Source organism: Ambystoma mexicanum, chromosome 9 (assembly GCF_040938575.1).
Source record: "Ambystoma mexicanum isolate Mex_15411 chromosome 9, UKY_AmexF1_1, whole genome shotgun sequence".
NCBI lineage: Eukaryota > Metazoa > Chordata > Amphibia > Caudata > Ambystomatidae > Ambystoma > Ambystoma mexicanum.
Window position 1 is genome coordinate 1,408,200,694 of NC_090931.1, and position 24,368 is coordinate 1,408,225,061.

A 24,368-nucleotide genomic window follows, 5' to 3' on the forward strand; every position below is an offset into this window, starting at 1 on the left:
TACCAAAAGAGGCTGCTATTGAGATTTGGCTAAGTTTGCAGAAGGCCACAATGTTATCTTCCAGCTCGCATCGACCCAAATATCCTTTATGAGACATACATCTTCAGGAGCCTTTGGGAGAGGTTCGGGCTGCTTTGGGCTGATTTGTGGGAAATAACCATACATAAAAAAGCTGGATGGGCAAACAGAGGAAATGAGCCCTGTGCATCTGTGAATGTTATCCAAGTAGGACAGCACATCAAACTCTGCAGTAAGATATCACAGTATACACATGCACCAACAGCAGATGTGCAGCCTGCAGGTCCTAGGTTGAATCTGGGTGAGAAGCACGAAGCCTTTCATCCTTCTGAAGCTTATCAAATTAGTAAAGTTGAAATGGGAAACAATGAGATTGCATGTCAGACCAGCAGACTCACTAACATATCGGGCATGCCTGGATCCCCTTGCCATCATTCAGAGGTCAGCACTTTGTGTATTATTGAGGTTTATAATAATTCAATATAGGGAATTCGTAACAGGCATGGACCTGTGAAACCCCTAGATGGCTGGTCAGAGCCTGTCATGCATTATGGGTGCAAGGCTTTTCATCCTGGTCCATGGCTGCAATTGAAAATCCTGGCGTCAGAGTTAGTCTCATTTCAAGTATTCCTGATGGAGACTCTGATGTCCCATAAAGGAATACCATTTAGACAAGTAAGATTGTAATGTTATGACCTATGCACCTCTGACATGTACAGTCATAGAGGCCTAAGGATGCAGAGAGGGGCATACATTAGAGCCCACTAATGTGTGCAACAGAGCTGTCCATTTGTGCTGCTACAACATCCCCTGGAAATGTACGGACCGCTTTTGGGAATAGGGTGACCTTCACGTTTCTGAAAGTAATGCACATTTTAAAAAAATGCATCATCTTTGGAATTTGGCACTACTTCTTTTTTTTATTAACATTTTTTGTCAGTTGTAAAGATAGAATTAATTTTGGCTTCTATTTTAAAGAAACATCTGTGTGAAAGCCATTGGTCATTTAGACACTTTGCTTTCCTTGAGCGTCCCTGGCAGAAAAGGAAAACCTCTGACCTAGTCCATTAACTTTGACCATGTGTTGCCAGGAAAAAGCCTGACCTCTTCAACCCAGTGTTTACAACAACCTTTCATCAGAATGAATTGTAATAATCCTAATCCGAATCTGTCACTTTACTCTCTAAATATTTTTGCTGAATGTGTGCGGGATTCAATGTTCAGCCGAATACATTCACCCAGGCTTAGTAGACTCGTGATGCAACATTTCTCTCGGCATGAATTTTCCCAATTCCTCTGGAGACCTTGGATTTAAACTACTATTGTGAATTGTTTCTCTCATTATACAATTGCGCACTGGCGCTTGAGACCTTGCACTTCAAGTACCATGGTGTACACTGTCTCTTGTTATTTCGTTTGTCAATGTCTCTTTTCTCTTCCTAATGCATGTTGGAGCGGTGAACCCGTTTTTGTAATGACTAAGGAATCTTAAACAACTTCCAGCATGCAGGACTTATTTTTCCAATCGTGTTTCTTTAATCTCTGCAGGGACTTGGAACAGCAACTTCCCGCTTACAGTCTCATTTTTCTAGCACCAGTTCCTGATCTGGCTTTGGCCTTCTTGTTCCCTCTTATTGCATGGCCTCTCTACTGGTTGGCCCCAATCAGTATTGTTTCATCCACAAGCTTCTCTCCCTCTCTGGTGCTCTGCTTACCTGTGCCTCCCCTGTTCTCCTCACACACTCTTTGCTGCTCTCAGTCAGAAGTTCATTGTGTGGCTCTGCTGGGCTCCAGCACCTGGTGTTCTCACCCTGCTTCATGGGCTTGGCTTTCCTCTGCAGTGATGCAGTCTATTCTCCAGTAGCTCAATGACTTCTCTTGGATTCTGCCTAGGGGCTCAGTGTATGGCCTCATCACAGCAGCTTGGTCTCTCTATCCCAATCCTTAGGACAACACTTTAAGTACTCCTCCATGCCTGTCGTCATTCACCACTGAGTCACTTGTCTCCATGCCGTCCACACCCCCACTCCCGGTAGTTCTTCTTCTAGACCAGCAGATTTGGCTTAAGTTTCAGAGTCATTGTTGCAAGTTTTAACCAGATGGCTGCAGTTAAGGCATTCCTGCAAAGACCCAGTATTTGGTTCCAAACATTTCTAATGTAGTTAGGTCACTCATTCCCCAAACCTCCAACCCATATAACAAGATTGGACAAAACCTCATGTTGCATGTGCTTACTACAGCTATGTATTTATTTATTTATTTATTTACTCATTGTTTGCTTGATAGGCGCTTATACAGTAAGAATATACTGTTTCAAAGCACCCGCAGGGAGTGAGGGAAATACATTACAACATTACAAAACAATATTTAAGAGCAGAGGGGGAAGAGCGAGGGGGACAAACCTACTATGCCTTGTGAGTATTCAGAATGTGTAAGTGCAGAAACGAAGAGGGAAGAGGGGCTAAGTGCTGGGGAGTCTGAGGCCATGGGTGAATCATGGAAGAAGTGCTAGAATGTTGAGTGCTAAATGGCCTGGGTCGAAGGAGGTGTATGTGCGGGTCTACAGTGAGGAGGGTGTGCAGATGCAAAGTGCTGTGGAAAGACGGGAGCTGGGAAGAATTGGTGTGGGAGGTCAAGGCCCTGAAGATGCATAAGGTTCAAGGACACAGACTCACCAATGGTGAGATTAGCAGGCGAGGGAAGTAGGGAAGGAGGCGGAAAAGATAAAAGTCTTAAGGAGCTTCCTGAATTTAAGAATATCCTCCTCAAGGCGCAGGGGTAGGGGGATGCTGTTTCAAAGGAGGGAGCCCGGAGAGGAAAGTGAGCAAGCCACTGCCCCCTGCTTAGCAAAACACTTTACACACAAAGAGTTGGTGCCAGAAGAGTGAAGTGGTCTAGAGGGAGAGTATTTAGTGTGATAAAGTTGAAGACAGACAGCCTTGTGGATGATGCAGAGGGATTTGAATTTAATCCATGAAGCAACCGGGAGCCAGTCAAGACTTTTTAGTGCAGGAGAGATGCGGTCCCTGGGCTTAAGGCCAAGGATAAGTCTTGCTGCCCTATTCTGGATAAGTTGAAGGGGATGTGGAGTGGAAGAAGGCAGACTCAGGAGGAGGCTGTTACAGTGGTCAAGTCTAGAGAGAACCTGGGCTTGAGTCACATCAGCCTCTGAGGGAAAATGAGAAAAGGTAGAATTCCTTTGAGAAGGAAGAGAGCTGATAGCTGGACTTCTTAGCAATGTCCTGAGTGTGAGGGAGGAAGGAAAGATAGGATTCGAGGACGGCCAGAGTGAAGGGAAGAAGGAGGGAGCAGGGGTTCCAATGGGAAGGATCTCAGTTTTACAGGCATTGAGGCAGATATCATTGGAGTTGCAGCAGGACTGAATGGCAGATAGGCAGTCAGGGATGATGGAGGGTGCAAGGGAGTCAGCAGGGAATCTGAAGAAGAGCTGTGTGTCATCTGCGTAACACTGGATGCCAGAGGTGGAAGAGGAGATGAGGTGGGCAAGGAGAGTAAGGTAGATGTTAAAGAGGCAGGGGGAGAGTATAGAGCCCTGGAGGACATCACAGGTGGAGATGGAAGTAGGAGAGGAGAAGGGGCCCCTCATGACTTGGGAAGAGCGGTTATTGAGGAAAGAGGACAACCAATCCAGTGCCCATTCCGAAATACCAAGGGTATTGTGGAGCCTTTGTATAAGGAAGGAATGGTTAACTGTGTCAAATGCAGAGGAGAGTTCGAGAAGGATAAGGACAGCTGGGGAGTTGGAGTCCAGAAATGCAGGCATTTCTTGATGAGTGTTCAGAAGAGCGGCGTCGGTGCCTCTGGATGCTCGGAATCCAGATTGATGGTCATGGAGGCCTCCAACAAGTTCAGTGTGAGAGTCGAGTAGCTTCCCCAGGAAGGGGGTGACGGAGATAGGGTGATAGCTGGCAGGGCAGATAGGGTCAGAGGATGTTTATTTCAGAAGCGGGTGCACAAGGGAGTGCTTAAGGGAAGAGGGGAAAGATCCAGTGATAACGGAATGATTGCCGGAATCAGCAAGAGCGTGGTAAAGAGAGCTCATGTTATCCTTGATGGTCCTGGATGAGCAAGAGCAGACCTGTTTAGAAGAGAACTTCATAGAGCGGACAACTCTGGTAACTTCTTCAGGTGTGACAGGAGAGAAGGAGGAAAAGTAGGAAGGGGGAGGGTAGAGTGTATTGGGGGAGGAATGGGAAGGATTGTGAGGCAGTGTAGAAAAGGTGGTCAGAATGTCCTGAGTTGTAATGGCAACGTGTGAGGCCAGTGCATTGCAGAGGGCCTGGGAAGGAGAAGGGGAGCAGGAGACTGCATAGGGTTTGGCTAGTTCCCTGCAGATTTTGAAAAGTTCAGCCGTGTTATTGGTTGTGCCAGAGACCCGTGCCTGAATGTGGGTTCTTTTCTTTGCATGGATGGCAAGTCTGTATTACCTTTGGAGCAGGTGGCAGGCCAGTTTGTCAGAGGATGAGCCTGAGGTTTGCCACTTCCATTCTGCTGCCCTGCATTTTTGTTTCAGGGATGCAAGTTCGGTGTCGTACCAAGTGTTACGCTATTTCCTTCTGCATGTTCCAAGTATTCATCCTTGTGGGAGCGACCTCGTATTTATTTATTGTTTGCTTGTTAGGTACTACTTGTTACTCGTTAGCTACCTCTGTTCCACAGCCTGGCTTCTCATTAAAGATTAATGTGTGGGAAATAATCCCTTTACTGCAGAATGTTCATGAGCCAGGTCAGGTTTCTAAGATAATTGTGGAGGTGTTTAAAAAAGATGCAGTTAGACCAGACATGTCTTTTAGAGACCAAAGTAGTACCAGGTTTTCTGCAGGTCTGTATCATGGATGTTTGCCTGGTCACATGCCACACCTTTATTATTCTCTTTCTTAAGCCTTTGTGGGCACTTGGAAATCAGTTCCCAATAGGTAGTGAGTCTTTTTCTTATAGGTCCCTAGACTCTCTGACTACAATTTCCAGAAGTTGAGAAAGTGTTTCCCCGTCTTTATCGCAGGTGAATCTGTGCACTTAGAATTCGTTTTCAGGTCACATTAGGTTCTCTTGTCACATTCCACCCCCTTTTCAGGACTTCTGGACAGTTCAGCTTTAATTCCTTGTAGACAGCCTTGTCATATTCAGTCTCTTTCTGTCTGATTCAAGGGTCTGTCTTCTCAGAGGTATCCAGAATATTGACATGGCTTCATTAACTATAATGTAATCTACCTCCACTTGATACTGTCATTATTCTGACATCATTTTAACAAATTGGATTTTCAGTCTGCATGTTCCAGAAAATGCAATTCATTAATTTAAAAGAATCTAAAATATACTATCTCTATCTGGCTTAACATAGGCCAATCTAGTACTCTCTCTTCCACTGTCTCTACATGCTCGATTTCCTCCTCTCTCACTCACTGTCTCATTAGCTTTCTATGTAGTTGAAAGTAGCCTAGTCAGGAGCAGGTTTCATAGAGCCACCCTGGGCATTATGGGTGGATAGCTCAGGGGCAACACGTTTGTCTTGCAAGCAGGATCACACTGAGCCACACAGGTTTGAACCCCCTGCTCTCGCTTAGAAACTGGTCTCCGGTATTAAGCGTGTTATAAAAGAAAAACTATGATAAGGGGCAGCTGAGCAACAAGAGGGAAAAAAGAACAGATTTCCTAGGAGGTTCGGGGTTTGGGGGGAACCTGGGGCTATGTTTCTTGCAAATACAGCTATAACAAAAAAACGGTATATTTAACATTTAATGTGGAACTCTAATGATCACTTCTAATATATATTTTAGTCACAATAGGAATGTTACACTTATCTTACTTGGCATAATATTTTATGATAATTATCATTCCAAGACAGACAGTCTGGTACGTTCTTATTGTACCCTTCCAAAATATCACTACAAGGGAAAAGTAAGGAGACAAATGGCACTATTGAGGGTTCTTGACTGCTTTACATAAAAGCAAAGAGCATTTTAGGAATATTGGAATGGCCATAGCCCTTATTTCGTTTTAATATAGCTATGATAAAAGTGTTGTAAGCTTGAATTACTAATTACATCATGCACATCGGGAGTGGCTCTCATTTTTTTGAACAAATAGAGTACAAGCACCCCTATGTGATTAGCTGTAGTTTAAAAGATAACCGAGGTTCTACAGTTTGAAGCTCCTAAGGCTCACCAGAAGTAATGTCAAGTCAAGGGGGCGCCGTAGAGTAGAATGACTCTGGTATCAAAAGTCACAAAAAGTTAACATAGAGAGATGGAGAACCCATAAAATATGAGCCCTGCCATCCCCTGCACACCTGTTAGTACTGGCAATTATGTCCAGTCAGTGTTTTTGTTGCTTATGTGAAAGACAGTAACTCATTAAAGTTTTTTTGTATCCAATGTATTCGTTTCATACATGGATTATTACATTACGAAATTATATGAAAACAAGTTAGTGCATAGTTCAATCATACAATTTAGTATTACAATACATCAGATAAAATCTAACGAAATGTATCCTGTTTGAGTATGTGGGATGTATTTACCCATGCATTCGAGCCCTACCTCAAAACTGTGCAGTATTGACATGGAAAACATCATGATGGCCAGAGCTTCCCAGGAAATGCCCAGGGAAGTGCATGAAGAATAGGCTGCCACCCATTTTTGCCGATGTTATGGGCACAGAAGGGCACTGCCTAAAACCACCATTGGACTACCCGCACAGTAGTCTGAAACCATTGGGAATGGCAATGCTGATTGCCAAATGCAACCTAGAATTGTGGGGAATTCATTTCTTAAATCCTAAAAATGGGTGCAGTACCAGTACTCACCACTATCCAAAAGCCGGCGTTTTAAAACCACCCTGTGTTTCTCTGAAGGCAGGCTCAAAATGCCTATTTTCAAACATTGCAATATGTGCAAAATATTCACTGAACACCAGCAGACATTTGGCAGAATGGAGTTTTGTGTGCCTACAAAATCTGGGAAATGAAGAGCCCAAAACAATGCTTATAACAAAACTGCTATGGAGTCAGCAGTTTAAGTTGCACTGGATTTAAAGACACTAAAATCGAAAATGTTTAGATTAAATGAGTGACCTATGTTTGGTGTCACATGCCTTTGTAACTGTTGAAATGTCATAGTTTTGCACTTAGAATCAGCATTCTAGCTGCATGTGTAAAATTGCAAGTTAATTTAAAAAGCAACAAAAAAAACATGACAGTTAGCTGAAAGTCTGGCTTAAGGAACTTGATTTTGCTTGGCAACTACCCCCATCAGGAGTGAAACTTGAGTCACAGCTGTGTTCCCAGGCCTATCTGCCTTTTGCTGGCCACACTAAGGATATGCCATCTCTCTGATAATTGAATTAAGGGGAGCCCCCTACAGAATACAGGAGCTCTGAACAAAGCCCTCTCCTGACTCAGGCAAATATTTTATTGGCGGGGGTCGTAAATGAAGCTTCCTCCTGAAGGACAGGGGAGGGGCACTGCCTGTGAGAGCAAGCTGGCTTGGCAGAACTGGAAAAACCAGAAATTCAACCTGGTGCTGAGAGGAAACCACACCCCTTTGTAGCCAGAATATTGTTTAGAAAAAGATGAATAACTCATGGTGCGGACATGTGAAAATTGTATAAATGATACCATAATTCTTGTGATTTTTCTGCCCACGTTTTAAGACATGGTAGGACCCGGTGGTATGTTCAGGGGGGTTTTAGCGGAAAAGAGGATATTACTCTAAATGTGTGCATGTTAAAAATCTGAAACTTCATCAGTTAATGTCCATACTCCCTGCGCACATGTATGTAAAGTTGGGTCAATGTCCGAAATTGCAAAGCAGTTAAAAAGGTGTAAATATTGCTATTTTTGAATGCAAGCTCCTAGAAACAGCAGATTTGGACAGAGACATGGCTAAATTCAGCCACACCATGTATATGTAATTTCAAGCAACTGTGTAACTGTGGAATATGTTTTTTGTTATCAAATATAGAATGTGTGCAATCTGACAGGGGAGTGTCCTCTCTGCAAGCCATAAAATGACATCACTCTGACTCACAGTTCCTTCGCCAATCAAGTGAGAAATGGAAGCTTGACCAATGGCAAGTGGAGAGGGGTAGGGTCTAGTGATGCTGCATACACACCCACTCTAAAAACACATAAAAGCAGACAGACAGGACAGATAGAGACCTTCAATTCCATTTGCTGCAACGCACTCTGCCAGACCATACAACATCCAGAGATCCAGACTTCAAATTCCTCAATCTCCAGAATCCAGAGAGAAAGCAGTGCTGTACCCAGAGAGAAAGCAGTGCTGTACCCAGAGAGAGAAAGCAGTGCTGTACCCAGAGAGAAAGCAGTGCTGTACCCAGAGAGAGACCAGAGTCCAGTCTAACACCTGACCAGATCCGTGACGAGGCCCATTTAATTCAAGAATATAGTGTGAGTACCCAGCAGAACTGTGTAGAACCAATCTCTTAGTTAAAATAATATAATTCAATCTATTTAATCTAAGTAGAACTGCCTCCTAACTGTCACCTGTCATTCTAGCTGCAAAATCTGTCACTTGTCATTTTGAGCTTTTAAAATTTCAAATCTGAAAAACGACCTTCACAAAATCGCTCATATCTCCGCGACCGTTTGTCTTAGAGACTTGCAGTAACTTTCATTTGGAAGCTGAGATCCTAGGCTTTCCTAGGACCCCAAAACGATCGTGATAGTCCTTGTATTTCTTCTGTAATAGCGCTCGGCGCATTCGCGAATTTTACCGCGATTTGCAAATTTCTCCACGTGTGAAAACAGCAGTTTCATTGCCAGAAATTCATTTACCCTGCTAACTATCCCTGAATCATTGCTAGTGTGAGCCTGGACTAATATTAACTAGATACCACTCACCCTGAATCTCTAGAGGGAATTAAAAGCATTTTAGCATATTTTTTACTTCATTGACAGCACATATAAAAGCATTTTGCCTGTGTTTTAAACTTCTGTAGTCTAAGCTTGCTGGGGTGAACTGAATCACATTTGATTTCATCTCTGAGAACTGTGTGTTTTCCTTCCATTTCCTTGCCTTGCATCAAGGGGGGGAGGGGATTGCCAGAGAAAAGTTATTACATTGTTTGTTGAAATCATATTGAGTATTTTCTATACTGCATTTCATTCATTCAACCTTGCATTTCCTTGAACTCTATAAAGCATTCTCTACCACATTATACTTCTGTACCTATTTACCAGTGTGCTACCTTATCCATTTCATCTCAACTCCTTAGTGATTATAAAGAAGTGTGCTAGTGCCAGATTCTCTGTTGTTAATCTTTATCATATCAGATTAAGTGTGATATTCAATTATTAATTTATTATAAAGTGTGATATATATATCTATTGTTTAAATTATCAAATAAACCTTTTAACTTGCAAAACAGAACTACTTCTTGGCTCAGTGGGGTCAGGGGGATTCCAAGAGAGGGGTGTTATATAGGGGTAGTCATCCAGAACGCATGAACTGGACATAAAGATATATCAATAAGGGTTTTCATTCAGTATTCTAGACTAGGCGTTAACTTAGCTGTAGTGCTGAATTGAATCCTCTTACAAATTGGGGGCTCGGCCGGACGTTTGGGTTAGAATACCACTTGTGCAGCTTAATACAGTGTGCTAACTGACGGGATACATACATCCAGTCGGATCACCACGCTGCATTACGCTGTGAAGCATTCCTCAAAAGGGACACTCCAAGAAAAGTTCTGTTCTGCAAAAATAAAATACAAACTTCTGTAAGTCAGGACAGAGACCAATCTCTAGAATGACGACCTTAGTAGACATGAAAATAGCCAGAGAGCACTTCTTACATAAGTTATTTGTGAGAGGTGAGTGGACTCACCAGGACCAAACAGTCTGGTTGCAGGCCATCACGCAACAGGTCACTGAAACAGGGTCAGATATATATAGAGATCAGGGTCCCCTACATGTGGCCCTGAGTGAACTATATATGGCTCCTAAGGCCAAAGATGAACACGACAAGATTGTTAGGATAGCGGCATATTTATATTTATATATGGGAGCCATACAGAATAAATGTGCTGAAGGCCATGATCTGGCAAAAAGGCAACAGATGGCGTTAGAGAAGGCCCAATCTGATCTGGACTCTTCTGAGCAAAGGCTGCACAGAAGCCAGGAGTCAGAAAATGAGACCAGACAGTACATCACTAAAATAAAGGAGGATATGGATGTGCTGCAAAAGGAAAAGTCAGAACAGGATACCAGATTTCTGGCCTTGCAGAAGGAGTACCAAGAAGGTTTGGACTCCCTACGGCAGAGCCAGAAAAAGCTGGAGCAACAGCTAGACTTCAATAGGGCATGTGCTGAGCAGGTAGTCACCCTGCAAGGCCACCTAGATAGAGTGAAGGCAGAGAGCAACAAACTAATTCTGAAAGACCTGGATACCCAGGCAGAGTTTGATCAGGAGCGCCAGAATGCTGGTGCCTTCCAAAGGCAAAGGGACGACCTGGCGGCACAGATGCAGGCTCTTAGTCAGGAAAGGGATACCTTAGGCCAGGAAGTCTGCCATTTAAAAAGAAAAATGGAAGAAAATCACCTGGCCCACCAGGGACTGAGTGACCTCCAAAAAGAACACCAGAACTTGCTAGAGCACACCAGGAGGGTGGAGGATGCTCTAGCAAGAAAGGAGCAGGCCAATAGGGACACAGCTCAGGAGGTAACCCTCCTGCAGCAAAGACTGGCCCAGTTCTCCAGTACCAACCAGGAAGCACAGAGGGAAAATGAGGCTCTCTGCCAGCACAATGATAGGCTCCAGCAACAGGTAGCGATGCAGGAGAAACTGATAGAGTCGAGTAAGGCCTTAACAGAGGAACTGAAAGCACAAATGCAGGCTCTTGCATTGCAACAGGGAGCAGGGGCGGATAAAGATGAGGTCCGCTGGGAAAGAGAGACTCCTGACCATAACCGCAGGAGCCCTAACACCAGGGGCCTTCATCTCCCCCAGTCCCTGGACTCTACCACCCCCATGTCCCCTGGCGCACATGAGCACAGGGCCGCAGGGATGGCAGATTACTATCCAGCTAAGAGTATGGGGCTCATAGGCCAGTACCACTCAGGAATGGAGGGGTGGGCATCCGGGTATGGGCACCCAAGTACAGTACAGTTGAATGGGGAACCCCAGGAGAGTAGGCCCATTAAGGGCATCCTGAAAACCTCTGCCCAGTTAGGTCAGTGGAGGGGGTACCCATCAAATCCTGGCAGCAAGGAGGAATCTGAAGACTCCTCTGAACTGCGCAGGACACAGGAGACCAGGTCCCCACATTCTGCCAGCCATTCCCAGGCTCGCAGAATCCGGGAAAACCTGGAAGAACAGACGGGAACCTCTGGGAGCAGTGCCTCTGAGTCCGAGGACGAATGGACAAGGGTTACCCGAACCAAAAAGGCCAATAAGGCAAAAAGGGCCTTGCTTAAGGACCCCTTAAAGCAGATTAAGGCGATCAGGAGCGTCATCACGCCTTACCATAAGAACGCTAAGTATTCTGTTTGGGAGCACTTAGAGTTGTTTGAACAAATGATGGAGACTTTCCATTTGAAGGACAGCCAAAGCTGTATTCAATATGTAAAGTGGACCTTCTCCCCGGAATACTCCAGTTTCTTTGCGGGGCTGGAGGACCAAAATCATTTAAGATGGTCCACCTATAAGGCGGCCATCTTGAAACATTTTTCTGTTCACAGAAATCCTCAAGAGGCTCGCAAGGCAGCCTACAATTTGCAATGTGGGGAGGATCAGGCCCCACAAGAATTTGTGCAGGAGTTAAAGCGTGCTTTTGCACAGACCACAAGAAGGGTGCGCACGGATAGCAGAGAATTTATTAATACATTTTTCCATGCCTTGCCCAAATATATCATGACCCAGCTCGTGAGGGATTTTCACGAGAAAAGATCTTTAGACTGGGTCATTGAACAGGCTACCCGGATCTATGAGGTGCAGAAACCGGTAGATAGCAAAAGTAATGCCCAGAAAAACCCCAAAGCCAACAGCACCCCTGCTGCTGCCAAGGTGGCAGAGGTAAAGGTCACCCCCGTTTTGGATTTGGAGATGGGGGGGCCTAAAAACCTACCTGCACCTAATAATGCTAGGCCCAGGAAGTCCTCGGGCCAGTCACAGACAGGGAGCCAGGGAGGTAGCCCCACAAATGGGGTCCCTCGCTCTCCTGATTATGTAAGCCCCCGTTACAAGGGAAACAGACCCATCCTGGGTTATGTGTGGACTCCTCCAGCCCAAGGGGGGGGATCCAGCCAAGCACCTAACCCAGGGAACTTCCCTCCAAACTTCCCACAGGAGGGCAGAAATTTACCAAACCCTGGGCAGAACTTTTTCCCCAGATATCCACCCGACTTTCAGCCCCAAAACCATCCATCCTTCTTTCCCCAATTCCCTGAGCCCAGAACACTGAATCCGGGAGAGGGGAGGCCAAGGGTGGAGGGGTACCCAAATCTTCCCAACCAGGGGTACTACCAAAGAAGGGATAGCTACCCTTCCCGGGATCAGCCCAGGGGAGAAAACAGGGCCCCGTATCAGCCTGAGCGGGTTTCCCAGTTAGAGCGCCAGGTTCAAAACATGGCGCGGGATCTGGGTCACATACTGAGGGCTCAGCAGAACCCTCAGATGGGCGTGCCAGCGCAGAACGCACCCAACTCTGGACCCGGTGCTCCAGAACAATGACGGGGGCAGCACCCCGATAACTCACCGGTTCCCAGGGAGGAGGCACAAGGGGAAGGGGGGTGTAAAGCCTTGGAGGAAGCTTCCTTCCTCACTTGTAAACAGCCCCTGGAAACCCAGGAACCGGAAACAAAATCTCTTGCCCCTGAAAGTCTGCCTCCTAAGGAGCAGAGGGGGGTAGGAGAAACAAAAGACCCAAACAGACTCAGTTTGAGGAGGAAGTACAGATCTTCCAATTTGAGGGAGAGGGATCCTCAGAGGATCCTGGGAAAAGGATCTTCTCCTTCAGAGAGGGGGGAACTCCTCCCAAAGAAAAATGGGTCCCTAGGGATGCAAATCCAGACTGGGGAGATGTGGAGACTGAGCTACCGCCGCCCACCATCTCATCCCAGAACCAACAGCAAGAAAATCCCCTGGTTCAAACCCATCCTGGTGACTGCCTCCAAAAAGGGGGGGGGCGGCCCAGAACTGGAGCCAGGGGAACCGACAATGGCTCTGATATCCAGTTGCCAACTTTTTCTTTCAGATTCCCCAGGCTCTCCACAGAATTCTGCCCAAATTTCTTCTCTTGCAATGTCCAAAACCAGAAAATTAGCCCACCAGTTGTCCAAAAATGTACATTATCTGTGCCCCCTTGAGGAGAAAGAGGGAAGATATTATGCCCCGGTACAAGTACAGGGGCAGGGTACAATCTCAGCACTGGTGGACACTGGATCTCAAGCTACCCTTCTGTCCAGTAGGGCCTTTGACGAACTGAATGCAGGAAGGGGAGAGAATTACCAAAGTCCTCTCACCTCTCTTCCTGGACAACTGCAGAACTTTGACGGGAAGGAAATTCCCGTTGAGGGGACTGCAGACTTGGACATTAAGATCGGGCGACACAAGTTGAAACACCCGGTCATAGTTGTGACCCCAGAGGGCACCCCTTGTTTACTAGGGAATGACCTCCTGAGAAGGTTGTCACCCCTAATAGATTGCGTAAACAAGGTCCTCTGGACCCAGACTAGCCGACCAATAAAATTAAAACAGAGTGTCAACCATATTAGTTTAAACGGCACCTGCCACATGGTTGAACAAAAATCTGACCAAGTAGAATTTCACTTCCAGAACAACCAAATTCCAGACGTGACAGTAATAGCAGTAGGACAACAGACTGGTGATGGGGGGTCCTCTCTATTTCTGAAAATCAACCTTCCTTCCAGTCTAAAGTGGTATTCCACGCTGGAAGGAAACACTCTGAAATTCTATACCAATCCACAATCTGAAACTCCCACTCCTATAGTCCAGAAAGATGTGAAATCAGCTCAAAGCCTGGCTGATATTCAGCAAATTGGAGAGCAGTTGTTCATCCCTGTTCAGTTAAATGATGGGAAGGACTCTGTTCTCGCTCGAGTGTGTGTGAACAACGGTAAGAGCTTCATCAGCGAAGCCATGTTTCGCCAACTCCCAAAAGATCCAGCCATTCCCACCTTCAAACTGATAGACAAGTGGGAAATGGACCTGGAAGCACCTAATTCCAAACATCTCCTGCCAAGCAGGTGTATGCTCAAAATCTCCATTGGCAACAAGAGCATAGTCCACAATTGTTGGGTCGTGCGAGACGTCCCTGCCGCCTTTTACTTAGGCAGTGACATTCTCAATCGCTTTGCCATTAGTTTGGACCTAATAAACTTCAAAGCTTGGTCCCGATTAGCAGATCATCCCATGGGCTTTGATGATCCAGAAAAAGCATTTAGGTCAGCTCAATTGCTACCTTATGCAGTTGAAATTCAGGTTAAAGAGGAAGTCACCATCCCAGAAAGGACCCGACAATTCTCCCTGGAAGTGAAAGCTAAAAGGGGACAAGAGTTGAAAAACCCTGATGCTTACATACATCTAAATGCTTCTCTCCAACAGCAAGGGTTGGGGGTAAACCCAACACCATTAGTCAACATAGAACATGACACCATTCCAATAGAGGTGGATAACAGCGACTTAAAGAGTATTACTCTAGCCGCAGGCACCATTATTGGAATGGCGGTTGATGACTGACATTTTTCCATGGATTTAGGTAACGAACTGTTAGGACCCATCCCCAAGGACTGTTTTGACAGTGACAGTGATGACAACGCAACACCAGACAGGATTTTTACCCGGCATGGGGGGAACTTCCTGGTGTACACTTCCTGCCCCTATGGTAAGGAAGATGTGACCTGTGACTTCAGGAGGGATGAGGTGATTTTCCAGGTCCATGAGGGCTGCCTTTCCCACCTGAAGCCTCCGGTCCAAATCAGCACTCTGACCAGGGACTTCTCCACCCAGCTGGAGGAGGCCGCGGAGATAGCCAAACCAGAGGTCTTTCCAGGCTTCAGGCAGATGGTGGAAGAGAGAGTCAACCTAGCTGATGCCTGTGTGACTCTGGAACAAAAGCAAAAGTTGAAACAAGTTTTCTTGGATTTCCAAGATCTCTTTGCGGTAGACTCATATGACTGTGGTCGCACCGACATCCACACCACAACAATCCCCACGGACCCTGGCATGACTCCTGTGTTTGTGAAGCAATATCGCTTGCCTCTCTCATCAATGGAGTCCCTTACTGAAATAATTAAGAACCTTGAGTCCCGGGGAATAATCCGTCCAGTCCACAGCACCTTCAATAATCCGGTGCTTGGAATATTGAAGCCAAACGGCCAGTGGAGACTCTGCGCCGACCTCAGGGAGCTCAACAAACGGGTCCATACTTCCCGATGGCCTCTTCCCTACATTGACCAAGGGCTGGCCCAGATTCAGGGGTCACAGGTATTCACTGCAATAGACCTGACCAATGGATACTGGACTGTGCCTGTCAGTAGGGAGGACCAATACAAACTGGCTTTTACCTTTGGGGGCCAGCAGTACACATGGACCCGGACTCCCTTCGGATACCTTAACTCCGGTAATGAGTTCAATATTTTCCTACATAAGGCCATGCCCGACCTGGGTGCAAGGGGTAACCTGGCTTATGTAGATGATGTCCTCATCAAAAGCTCAACTGTTGAGGAACACCTAGCGGAGATCCGTTATGTTCTGACACAGTTGAGGGCCGCCGGAGCAAAACTTTCCTTTCAGAAAGCACAGTGGTGTAGAACCCGTGTTAATTTCTTGGGGCATGAGATTACTCCTCAGGGCCTCTGTCCCCAGGAAAAGAAAGTGGAAGCACTTCAGAAACTGAAAGACCCCACAACTCTGCGGGAACTAAGGAGCCTCCTTGGACTGACTAATTACAGCAGAAAGTTCATTGAGAGCTACGCAGAGATCACCAGACCCCTGATTCATCTCCTGAAGGGGGGGGTCAAGTGGGAATGGGGTCCAGAACAAGCAGAGGCAGTAAAACAACTCAAAAGAAGCCTCTCACAAGCGCCTTGCCTAGCTTACCCTGTCAGAAACAAGGAGTTCTTCCTGGAGACGGGGTTCTCTAATACGTGCTTGACGGCCGTATTATACCAAAAGCATGACAAGGTCAATAAAGTAATCTCCTATGCGAGCAAAACTTTATCCTCTGTGGAGGAAAAATTCAACGATTGTGAGAAGGCACTCCTGGCAACGGTGTGGGCATTGAAGAATTACCGCCCGTTTATCCAGGGGGAACACATTATAGTGGAGACTCCACACCAGCCTCTGCAATATCTCCAAAGTGACAGAATCCGGGCCGGAAATGTGAGTAATTCCCGAATTACTTCCTGGATTCTGTCAATGCAAGGCTTTCCTGTGGAGGTCAGATATGGCCAAAACAAGAAGAGTGCCCTCGCGCAAGGTCTGGCTGACTTGCATGATTGTGCCAGAGAAAACTGTCTCGAGGACGAAAGTCTAAAAATAAAGGACAACATGGAGGCATACCTTAATTCCCCCCACAAAGTCTTTGAAGAAGACAAGTGTGAGGGAATGCCCACTGTGTATGTGGATGGATGCTCTTAACATGTTGACAACGACGGGGAGAAAGAACTGGTGGCCGGCGTAGGGAATGCATGGGTGAATGAGTCCCCAGAACCCTTTGCTGGATACAAAATTGGTCCCCGAAGTAGTCAGGTGGCAGAATTGATGGCTGTGCATCAGGCCATCCTCACTGCTGTCCAGCATCAACTCCACGAACTGGTCATAATCACAGATTCGGATTATGTACGGAACGGGTTCGTGGAGCACCTGGTTAATTGGAAAACCAGAGGCATGTTATGTGCTAACAACAAACCCTTGAAACATGGGAAGTTGATCCAAAACATTGATGATCTGGTCACATCGAATGGGATGACCATCTACTGGAAGAAGATCAAGGGTCATTCCAAAGTAGAGGGACCAGACAAAACTGGGAATGACTTAGCTGATCAGCTGGCCAAAACCGGGGCCATCCAAGGGGATCTAATTGAGATTGAGTCCCTGTTGGGGGAAATCCAGGTCACTGCTATCACTAGGTCCCAGACAAATGCTCACACGACCTCTCAATTGCACAATGGAGTAAGGAGACCCCTGATGCTGATTTGATTACCGCTCAGAAGGGGGATCCAATAATTGGTAAATTTTACCAGCACCTTGAGGACCCTGACAACTTTCCCCTGACGGATACCGATTATATTGGGAAAGAGGACCTAAGAGTGTTGATGAAATGTCCAAAAATGTTCCGAATCCCAGACGGTTTGTTGGTAAGGAAATCCAAAGCTGGCCACGATCAGTGGGTGGTTCCTACCTCATTCCGAAGCCTGATGCTAAGTCACGCCCATGATGCGGCCACCGCCGGTCATAGGGGGTTTCACACAACACTGGAAATCTTAAGAGAGGTTGCATACTGGCCACACATGGGGCAGGACCTCGACCAATACTTGAAGGGGTGTCTTGTGTGTGCACAATTTCAGCCATCATCCCTCACGCACCGTGCGCCTCTCCAAAAGAGGGGGATGACACTGCCATGGTCAGATTTACAAATCGACTTTGTAGGCCCTGTGATTCGCTCGGCTAGGGGGAATAAGTACATGTTGACTGTGACATGCTTGTTTACCAAGTGGGTGGAATGTCTCCCAGCCCCAAATTGCAAGGCAGAAACTGCAGCTGCCTTGATGATTAACCACATCTTTTCCCGTTTTGGTCTACCTCAAAGGATTGAGTCAGACAGAGGTAGCCACTTCACCAGTGAAGTAATGACAAAGATGTGGGAGATACTGGGGGTCAAGAGAAAGCTGCATATTGCTTATAGACCAGCTTCTTCTGGGGCAGTAGAGAGATATAACCGGACAATTGTGAGCATATTAAAGAAGTTTGTGGCAGATTCTGGGCCAAGTTGGGATATCCGATTACCTCTGGTCCTAATGGCTATCAGATCTACCCCTTCATCTGCAACCAAAATGTCACCATTTGAGTTGATGACTGGGCGCAAGATGGTGCTTCCTCAGCATTTGCTCTACAGGACCCAAGAGCAGACACTGATAAATGCCTCCACTACTCATGAGTATGTAGAGAATTTAAGGAAACACCTCCAACATGCTTTTGCTTATGCTCAGCGGAATCTAGAAAGATCAGCTGATAGCATGAAGACCCATTATGACCTGAAAACTTCCAGGAAGGAATATCAGGTGGGAGACCGGGTCTATCTATACAACTTCCAAAGGAACCAGGCCAAGCAGCGCAAATTTTTGCCTACATGGAAGGGACCCTGTGAGATCATCGACAAGATCTCCCCTGTGGCCTACAAAATCCACATCCCCAAAGGTCCTTTGGCAGAGGGGGAAGACAAGTGGGTCCACATTAACCAGCTAAAGTGTTGCCATCCCAGGCACACTCTGCAACAACTGGAGGAATCCTCTGGAATCCTAGCGGGTACTGTCTCAGACTAATTCAGTTCCAATCATAAAACATACCACATCTGGTCTCTAAAATATTGTGATTTGCATGAAACTGTCTCTTAGTTATACTGTTTTTTATCAAAATAAGAATGTAATGTTTCGTTATGATGAAATGCATATGCTGCCCCACTATCTCAACAGTGGTGGAAAAACGTCTATGAGTAGGTATTGCCGCTCTTCCTTTGTCGTCCTAGGAGAAAGAACACATGAAGAATGACCAAGGAGGACGATCCGGAGACCGGGAACGAAGATCCAATGGGCCCAGTGGACCGCCCAATACTCCCATCAGGACCGGCGAGGAGAACCGATCGATCCGACCGGATGGAGGAAAAGATGCTGAACTGTGCCATTTATTGGAAGAAGATGAGGAAACATCCCAGGTCTTGCGAGTCCCATCAGTGAAACTGAATGGCCATCGCAAGAGGGGGGCTTGTGGGATGTATTTACCCATGCATTCGAGCCCTACCTCAAAACTGTGCAGTATTGACATGGAAAACATCATGATGGTCAGAGCTTCCCAGGAAATGCCCAGGGAAGTGCATGAAGAATAGGCTGCCACCCATTTTTGCCGATGTTATGGGCACAGAAGGGCACTGCCTAAAACCACCATTGGACTACCCGCACAGTAGTCTGAAACCATTGGGAATGGCAATGCTGATTGCCAAATGCAACCTAGAATTGTGGGGAATTCATTTCTTAAATCCCAAAAATGGGTGCAGTATCAGTACTCACCACTATCCAAAAGCCGGCGTTTTAAAACCACCCTGTGTTTCTCTGAAGGCAGGCTCAAAATGCCTATTTTCAAACATTGCAATATGTGCAAAATATTCACTGAACACCAGCAGACATTTGGCAGAATAGAGTTTTGTGTGCCTACAAAATCTGGGAAATGAAGAGCCCAAAACAATGCTTATAACAAAACTGCTATGGAGTCAGCAGTTTAAGTTGCACTGGATTTAAAGACACTAAAATCGAAAATGTTTAGATTAAATGAGTGACCTATGTTTGGTGTCACATGCCTTTGTAACTGTTGAAATGTCATAGTTTTGCACTTAGAATCAGCATTCTAGCTGCATGTGTAAAATTGCAAGTTAATTTAAAAAGCAACAAAAAAAACATGACAGTTAGCTGAAAGTCTGGCTTAAGGAACTTGATTTTGCTTGGCAACTACCCCCATCAGGAGTGAAACTTGAGTCACAGCTGTGTTCCCAGGCCTATCTGCCTTTTGCTGGCCACACTAAGGATATGCCATCTCTCTGATAATTGAATTAAGGGGAGCCCCCTACAGAATACAGGAGCTCTGAACAAAGCCCTCTCCTGACTCAGGCAAATGTTTTATTGGCGGGGGTCGTAAATGAAGCTTCCTCCTGAAGGACAGGGGAGGGGCACTGCTTGTGAGAGCAAGCTGGCTTGGCAGAACTGGAAAAACCAGAAATTCAACCTGGTGCTGAGAGGAAACCACACCCCTTTGTAGCCAGAATATTGTTTAGAAAAAGATGAATAACTCATGGTGCGGACATGTGAAAATTTTATAAATGATACCATAATTCTTGTGATTTTTCTGCCCACGTTTTAAGACATGGTAGGACCCGGTGGTATGTTCAGGGGGGTTTTAGCGGAAAAGAGGATATTACTCTAAATGTGTGCATGTTAAAAATCTGAAACTTCATCAGTTAATGTCCATACTCCCTGCGCACATGTATGTAAAGTTGGGTCAATGTCCGAAATTGCAAAGCAGTTAAAAAGGTGTATATATTGCTATTTTTGAATGCAAGCTCCTAGAAACAGCAGATTTGGACATAGACATGGCTAAATTCAGCCACACCATGTATATGTAATTTCAAGCAACTGTGTAACTGTGGAATATGTTTTTTGTTATCAAATATAGAATGTGTGCAATCTGACAGGGGAGTGTCCTCTCTGCAAGCCATAAAATGACATCACTCTGACTCACAGTTCCTTCGCCAATCAAGTGAGAAATGGAAGCTTGACCAATGGCAAGTGGAGAGGGGTAGGGTCTAGTGATGCTGCATACACACCCACTCTAAAAACACATAAAAGCAGACAGACAGGACAGATAGAGACCTTCAATTCCATTTGCTGCAACGCACTCTGCCGGACCATACAACATCCAGAGATCCAGACTTCAAATTCCTCAATCTCCAGAATCCAGAGAGAAAGCAGTGCTGTACCCAGAGAGAAAGCAGTGCTGTACCCAGAGAGAGAAAGCAGTGCTGTACCCAGAGAGAAAGCAGTGCTGTACCCAGAGAGAGACCAGAGTCCAGTCTAACACCTGACCAGATCCGTGACGAGGCCCATTTAATTCAAGAATATAGTGTGAGTACCCAGCAGAACTGTGTAGAACCAATCTCTTAGTTAAAATAATATAATTCAATCTATTTAATCTAAGTAGAACTGCCTCCTAACTGTCACCTGTCATTCTAGCTGCAAAATCTGTCACTTGTCATTTTGAGCTTTTAAAATTTCAAATCTGAAAAACGACCTTCACAAAATCGCTCATATCTCCGCGACCGTTTGTCTTAGAGACTTGCAGTAACTTTCATTTGGAAGCTGAGATCCTAGGCTTTCCTAGGACCCCAAAACGGTAGTTCTTCTGTAATAGCGCTCGGCGCATTTGTGAATTTTACCGCGATTTGCAAATTTCTCCACGTGTGAAAACAGCAGTTTCATTGCCAGAAATTCATTTACCCTGCTAACTATCCCTGAATCATTGCTAGTGTGAGCCTGGACTAATATTAACTAGATACCACTCACCCTGAATCTCTAGAGGGAATTAAAAGCATTTTAGCATATTTTTTACTTCATTGACAGCACATATAAAAGCATTTTGCCTGTGTTTTAAACTTCTGTAGTCTAAGCTTGCTGGGGTGAACTGAATCACATTTGATTGCATCTCTGAGAACTGTGTGTTTTCCTTCCATTTCCTTGCCTTGCATCAAGGGGGGGAGGGGATTGCCAGAGAAAAGTTATTACATTGTTTGTTGAAATCATATTGAGTATTTTCTATACTGCATTTCATTCATTCAACCTTGCATTTCCTTGAACTCTATAAAGCATTCTCTACCACATTATACTTCTGTACCTATTTACCAGTGTGCTACCTTATCCATTTCATCTCAACTCCTTAGTGATTATAAAGAAGTGTGCTAGTGCCAGATTCTCCGTTGTTAATCTTTATCATATCAGATTAAGTGTGATATTCAATTATTAATGTATTATAAAGTGTGATATATATATATCTATTGTTTAAATTATCAAATAAACCTTTTAACTTGCAAAACAGAACTACTTCTTGGCTCAGTGGGGTCAGGGGGATTCCAAGAGAGGGGTGTTATATAGGGGTAGTCATCCAGAACGCATGAACTGGACATAAAGATATATCAATAAGGGTTTTCAATCAGTATTCTAGACTAGGCGTTAACTTAGCTGTAGTGCTGAATTGAATCCTCTTACAAGTAATAACCATTCCAATTCTTCCAGGTCTTCTTCATGTGGTATCGAGGTGTACAATGATTGTACATCCAAGGTAAATAGAGTCCAGTGTGGTATATTTCTTGAAGATTGTTCAGGATGTTTAGAAAATGCGTTGTGTCTCTGAGATATGTGGATGTATTTTGGATGATCGGTTGGAGTAATTTGTCGAGGTAACTTGAAAGTGGGTAAAATAGACTATCTGTCGCCACCACTATGGGTCTGAATGGTGGATTTTTGAGATTTGTATGTATTTTTGGCAGACCATAGAATACCAGTGTAATTGGAAATTTGGTGATCAGGAAGTCTTTTGTTTTTTCTGTGATCCATTCTTCCATTTCTGCTTTGTTAATTACTTCTTCAATCATTAGTTGTATGTCCTTTGTGGGATCTTGTGCCAGGATTATGTAGATGTCATGATCATTTAATAATCTTAAGCAGCCTTCCTTGTATTTCATTGCATCCATAATCACTGTCGCTCCCCCTGAGCCATACAGATACCCACACATGGAATACTGACATTTGGTATTACAACCATATAAGAATGAACACATCAATTAATCTGCATACTTCAATTCCCATAAAGCAGTGCCGCATATGTGAGCACGTCTCTGGAGCGGACATGCCGTTCATCTGACGGCAGTCGCTTAGCAACCCTCACTTGTCCAAACACCACCGCGGCTGCAACCCGGAAACCGATTTCAGCAGCGCATGCAGAACACTAGCGTAATTGGAGCTTGATTACTTGTTTTCACGCAATATTGACTGAAACTACCCACAATTTATTGTTGTCTTTACCAAATCATGACTGGACACGCAGAGTTACTGGATTCCGGCTCGATGAGCACCCAGTCTACAATCAAACCTCAGCCGCACATGCAGCACAAGTACATAAGGTGAGCCATGTAGAATATTAGGAACAGGCAGTCCCCAATTAACACACACAGCAATGCATATGTGCAATTTGATTGCTCTTTTAATAAATACATAGCCTCAACAAACATATTTCCCACCTGTAGGTCACGTACCACCCCAGATAGGCCGAGGAGCTTACAGACCACAACACTAATCGAAGAATCGGTACATCTAGTACTGGATATCCACACTGAACACCTTTTGAATCTACTACAGGTAAACAGCCATACACTTATCTCGAGATCTATGTATTACAATTACACTAATACATTAGGCAAAACAATAACTATATTTACATTAATATTCTAGGAGATATTTTATGACATCTGGGTAACCATCACTCCGCATGGGGAATACAAGTGACTGAGAAGTTAAATTTGATCATGGATGTTATGAGGGAATAACACCTATAAATCACACCACAGAAGAATTAACAGCACTGGTTGCAAGATTGAACTTTGAATTAGATTGCTCCTAAAGAATAGAGTTGATCTCTCGAAACTTGGTGAGCTTTTTTCGTTAGATGTTATCTGATGTATTGTAATGAACTTGTGTAAATCCACAACTATTATTTTACTACATTGTATGATTGAACTATGCACTAACTTGTTTTCATATCCTAATGTAGTAATCCATGTATGAAAATAATACATTGGATACAAAAAAACTTTAATGTGTTAATGTCTTTCACATAAGCAACAAAAATACTGACTGGACATAATTGCCAGTACTAATAGGTGTGCAGGGGACGGGAGAACTCATATCTTATGGGTTCTCCATCTCTCTATGTCTCATTTAATTGTTCACAACAATCACACTTACATTAAAATGTTTACGGCATTGAATTCTGTATACTGATTAAGACATCCTCAGGCTCAAGGCGTGAGAATAAAAGGGCTGAGACATCAGTCACTTTGTTGAAGGCCGAGGGCTTCCAAGAGGTAATTTTTCAATTCCCTTGGCAGAAAGAATATTGGAAAGAATAAAAATAAAGTTGTTAATTGGGAATCTGAAAGTCAGAAAAGTGGCAGTTGGATTAAGTTCATGAACAAGAGTTTAAACAAGTATCCATTCATTGTCGCAATGCAATAATTTTTGAATGAACATATTTGCCTCAGTAGTATTGGGAATATTCACTTCAATTCCTACAATGCACTCTTTCACTACTTGGATTTGTAGTCATCCCTTCCACTTGAATAACGGACTATTCCAAAGAGTTGATGGGAATATGGACTACAATCCCCACAATCCAATCTTTCTCCAGTTGAATTGACCAGCATTATGGTCCATTCCTGCCGCCTCCTGAGTTGCTGCTTTCAGATGTCTTTGTTTCTCTCACGCTCCCCTCTTTCAGTTAGATTTGCTTAACCACACCCTGAAAGATGTG